We start from the raw sequence: 5,544 nt of genomic DNA, 5'->3' as shown, positions 1-5,544 counted from the left end.
AAAAAAAAGTGTGGGGTCACCAAAGGTCTATTTCAGAGGGGTGAGAAGGGGTTTTTAAGGTGGTTTGAGCATACACAGGGGATGGATAGAGACAAGATGACAAAGAGGGTGTATAAATTTGAGGTAGACAGGAATGATTTGAGAGGGGAGGTTAATTAAAGAGACTAAGTGTTTGAGGTTTGTGTGAGAATATAAGATAGGAATGGAGACACGTGGATTCTTAATGGACATGCTGCTGTAATGTGACCAAGGTAACTCTTATGAAGGGATTCAGGAAAACTGGTAAGTCGGACTTGAGTCCTGGAGATAGAAAGGGCAGTTCCTACACTCAAAATGATAGGTGAATGTGTTGCAGTTCAGAGGATCATTTGAACTGTGATGTCTGCACACCTCTGGCACAACAACTAATGAACAATAATGCAGGGAGTCAAACCAAGGACAAGCACTATGCTAGCCCTCCACTTAATGAATCAAGCCATGGCAGCCTCAATAAGATCTTAAATCCACCACATACTGTACTAGTGACATTAGGTGAGACCCAGCTGCAAGCTTTCAATCTGAGAATCTCGGAAAACCTTGAAAGAATATGTAGAATGTATGTAGTAGAATAGACAGCAAGCTAATCAAACAGCAACATGAAGAAAATGAGTACAGTGGATCCTCCCTTTCTGTTGGGCTCTGTTTTCTCGTATTTTTTCAGTTATCACTGAATTTTTCCGTAAAATTACTGGCTCAGTTTTCGTCGCTTTCCTCCTCTCTCGTCGGTGGTATGGAACATGTGCAAGTGTGCCTGCGTGCACACAACCTCCCACACACGCACTCTGAGGCAGTGTCGTTTTGTTTATCAGTGAGTGAACACTATCCTGCGAGGGCATAGGAAACATTTCGTAATAATTCATTGTTTTTTGCACTTATTTATTCTGTGTGACTGCTAAATAAGCCAAAATGGGCCAAAAGAAAGCTGCTAGTGCCAGTCCTTTAGTAAAGAAGTTGAGAAACACAATAGAATTAAAGAAAAATATTGTAGAAAAATACAAAAGTGGTGGTGGTAGAGGGTGGTAGTGATAGTGGTAGAGGGTGGTAGTGATGGTGGTAGAGGGTGGTTGTGATGGTGGTAGAGGGTGGTAGTGATGGTGGTAGAGGGTGGTAGTGATGGTGGTAGAGGGTGGTTGTGATGGTGGTAGTGATGGTGCTAGAGGGTGGTAGTGGTGGTGGTAGTGATGGTGGTAGAGGGTGGTAGTGATGGTGGTAGAGGGTGGTAGTGATGGTGGTAGAGGGTGGTTGTGATGGTGCTAGAGGGTGGTAGTGATGGTGCTAGAGGGTGGTAGTGGTTGTGATGGTGGTAGAGGGTGGTAGTGATGGTGGTAGAGGGTGGTAGTGATGGTGGTAGAGGGTGGTAGTGATGGTGCTAGAGGGTGGTAGTGATGGTGCTAGAGGGTGGTAGTGATGGTGGTAGAAGGTGGTTGTGATGGTGGTAGAGGGTGGTAGTGATGGTGGTAGAGGGTGGTTGTGATGGTGGTAGAGGATGGTAGTGATGGTGCTAGAGGGTGGTAGTGGTTGTGATGGTGGTAGAGGGTGGTAGTGATGGTGATAGAGGGTGGTAGTGATGGTGGTAGAGGGTGGTTGTGATGGTGGTAGAGGGTGGTTGTGATGGTGGTAGAGGGTGGTAGAGGGTGGTTGTGATGGTGGTAGAGGGTGGTAGTGATGGTGGTAGAGGGTGGTAGTGATGGTGGTAGAGGGTGGTTGTGATGGTGGTAGAGGGTGGTTGTGATGGTGCTAGAGGGTGGTAGTGATGGTGGTACAGGGTGGTAGTGATGGTGGTACAGGGTGGTAGTGATGGTGGTACAGGGTGGTAGCAATGGTGGTAGAGGGTGGTAGCAATGGTGGTAGAGGGTGGTAGTGATGTTGGTAAAAGGTGGTAATGGTTGTGGTGGTAGAGGGTGGTTGTGGTGGTGGTAGTGTGTGGTTATGGTGGTGATAGAGGGAAGATGGTTGTTGGTTATCGGAAGAAGTGGATGGTAGAGGTTCTGGTACTAAAATCGATGGTGGTATTGGAATGTGCATAAATTCTGTAATGGATCTCTGGGCTCTTTTTCCCTGCAGTGCATTATACAGCTGACAGTAAGGCATCATCAGCTGGTCTAGACCCCATTTCAAAGCACTGCTTCTAGATTTGTCAGGGTCCTCTTCATTGAAAAAATCTGTTAGTTTAGCAGCAACATGGAACTGCTCACATAACTGCTACAATGTTAACTGTTTTTCTTCAGGTTCTTCTTCATCTTCTTCTGTTATGTGGCTCCCTTGTATCTGTGCATCGAGCTCTGCCAACATTTCCTCTGGACTCCTGTTTTCATCCTCTTCTAAAAGCTCATTCACATCAACTTCATTCATATCTTCAAAACCATCACCTGGTAATCTCCTTGCCAGCTGAACAATTTCATGAACCTGACTCTCAAGCAAGGAAAAAACAGTGACTGGTTTGACCTCCAAAATACTGATATGGTGTTTTTATCTACACCTTTCAAAGAACGAGGATTCTTAGTGCAGTAAATAACCATGGGGTTACACTTGAAATCACCTGACACATTACCGCAAAGGAGCAAGGTGAAGCAATCCTTTGCTGTCTTGAAGCCTGGTGCACTTTTCTCTTGCTGACTGATATAAGTTCTTGTTGGCATTTTCTTCTTGTCAGCATTAAACACTTGAGGTGGCTCATAGCCACCCTCAAAAATAATTTCCTGCAATTCAGCAGAGAAATTAATTGCTGCTGTATGATTAGCTGAAGTACAGTACTTTCACCAGACAACTTAATATTATGTAACTTATTACACAACTTAGAGTTGAGGGACCAGCCTGTGCTAAACATACACCTTCCTTATCACACACTGCTTTAACCCTTAAACGGTCCAAACGTATATATACGTTCATGCACGTAGTGCCCCAAACGTATATATACGTTTTCTTTGTCATTCATTCAACATTGCCACAATAAGCCTGAGTCACCTAGACATGAGAGAATGGGTGTGCGTACTCACTGTGCGCCATATTAAAATAATTGGGGATGCCTGGGTACCATATGCTCTTTTTTCCTTTTAAAAGAAAAAAAATTTTCTCCTCAAAAAATTTGGGGCGCTACGCGAGTGAACGTATATATACGTTTGGACCGTTTAAGGGTTAAACAACTTACCTTTACCTTTGATACACCTTTGAAGAATTTCGAGAGTATATCTACTCTCTGAGCCCGGCCATGGGCCAGGCTTGTCTGGTGCTCGCCTAGTCAGCCAGGCTGTTGCTGTTGGAGGCCCGCTGCCCCACATATCCATCACAGCCTGGTTTATCTGGCACCTGGTGAAGATACTTGTCTAGTTTCCTCTTGAAGGCTTCAACACTTGTTCCAGCAGTGTTTCTGATATCTTCTGGTAAGATGTTGAAAAGTCTGGGACCCCGGATGTTGATACAGTGTTCCCTTATTGTCCCCACCGCACCCCTGCTCCTCACTGGGTTTATTTTACACATCCTCCTTTTCCCTAATTAAGATGAAATTAAGTGGTGCACCTTTCTTTGTTATTTGTTTGATCCATTCAAGCAACAAGTTTTCAGTTTTACTTACTTGTTGTGATCTACATGTCATTCTCTTGATGAGATTACATTCTGAGTTATTCATTACATAAGCTCGTATATTCACCTCATTTTTTTTCAATTGTACGAACTGACGCTTCATTAAGGCCGTAGGCCCTCACTATATCCACCACACGTGAGCCACTCTTAACCCTTTCAGGGTTTCGGCCGTACTAGTACAGTTTATACCCCAGGATTTTTGACGTACTAGTACGCCTAAATTCTAGCGCTCTCAAATCTATTGAGAGAAAGCTGGTAGGCCTACATATGAAAGAATGGGTCTATGTGGTCAGTGTGTGCAGTATAGAAAAAAATCCTGCAGAACACAGTGGGTAATGAAAAAAAAAAACTTTGACCGTGTTTTTGGATTAAAACAGCGACTTTGCACTGCATTTTTGTATGGTATTTATTGTTGTATTCTAGTTTTCTTGGTCTCATTTTAAAGAAAGGAAGATATATTACAGAAATTGAGATGATTTTGACTGGTTTTACAATGAAAAGTACCTTGAAATTGAGCTCAAAGTAGCAGAAATGTTCGATTTTTACCAAAGTTCAAAAGTAAACAAATCATGCCAAGCGTCCAATACACATCAACTGGTGAGCCTAATATTCTTTCACAAGTGCGCCGATATTATTTATATCATTTCAACACTAACGCAGTAGTCTGCATAACAGTAAATCTTCTATTTTTTGTAAGAATAAAAATTCAAAGTGGAAAGCCAAAGAAATATAAGAGGGGTCTGGGGATGTGACTAATGAACAGAGAACTTGTTATTTTAGTCCCAGGAATATCTTTCTTGTTTATTCTGGACCCTATTTGAAAATTGGCATCTTTTGAAGTTTGTGTGAAATTGGCAAAATTGCTAAATTCTGACCACTTTATTGGATAGTTGAAATCGGTAAATGGGTGGTTTCTTGTACTCATTCAATAGAAAAAATCAAGTTCTAGCGAAATAGTTATGATTTCTGTCGACTAGTACACTGGAATTGGCTCAAAGTGGGCAAAATCGTCGATGCGTAAACATTGTCAAGACCGCTAACTTAGTGAGAGCATAATTCCGTAAGTTTTCCATCAAATTTCGTACTTTTGGTGTCATTATGATCAGGAAAAGATTCTCTATCTTTTCATAGGAAAAAATATTTTTTTTTTTTTTTGAAATTTGGGCGACCCTCAGAACAAGTCTCGGAGAGGGCCTGGCGACCCTGAAAGGGTTAAGCTTGCCTAATATTTCAATTTTCGTCGTAACTCCTAGACTTAAATGCTTAAACCTTTTCTTGCCACTTTCAGCAACACTTGTATGCCTAATGGGTGCCATGATTGCTTGGCAGATAAAAGATATGGCAATTAAAGATCTAAAATCAATCCACAAATATAATAATAAACACAGCTAGCTTCTAGCTGTGTTGGGAAAGTATCCCAGGGGTGACGCTCTAAATTTTTTTCCCTCCCACAAACTGAACCGTGTTAAATTAATTTTACGAAGTGTTGTATAAAATTGTGCTGCAATTTTTCAATAGTGCAATAACCAAAACGTGCCAAATAAAACCATGTAATATAATGGTCTACTGTATAAGGAAAGCCTCATTATTAATTTGTTGTACCCTTTGAGGATCTCATATGTACAGTGGAACCTCAACTTACGAGTGTCCCAACATACGAGTTTTTCGAGATACAAGCCGTTACTTGGTCGATTTTTTGCTTTGAGCTATGAACCAACATCTGAGTTACGAGCGAGCTTCCCCCTCAACACACAACCCATACACAGCTTGATTATCTATGATTTCATGCTTTAATTCCAAGGACATCATCATCTTTTTCTTCTCAGCACTGTCCTTTGCACTTACTTTCCTAGGACCCATGGTTAGAAATAAGAAAATTGGCAAAATAGCACTACAAAATGCAAGCAAAACATGAGAGAAATGCTT

Source organism: Cherax quadricarinatus, chromosome 3 (genome assembly GCF_038502225.1).
Source record: "Cherax quadricarinatus isolate ZL_2023a chromosome 3, ASM3850222v1, whole genome shotgun sequence".
In the NCBI taxonomy this organism is placed as follows: Eukaryota; Metazoa; Arthropoda; class Malacostraca; order Decapoda; family Parastacidae; genus Cherax; species Cherax quadricarinatus.
The sequence above is the reverse complement of the archived record's forward strand: the minus strand, read 5'-3'. Positions refer to the sequence as shown.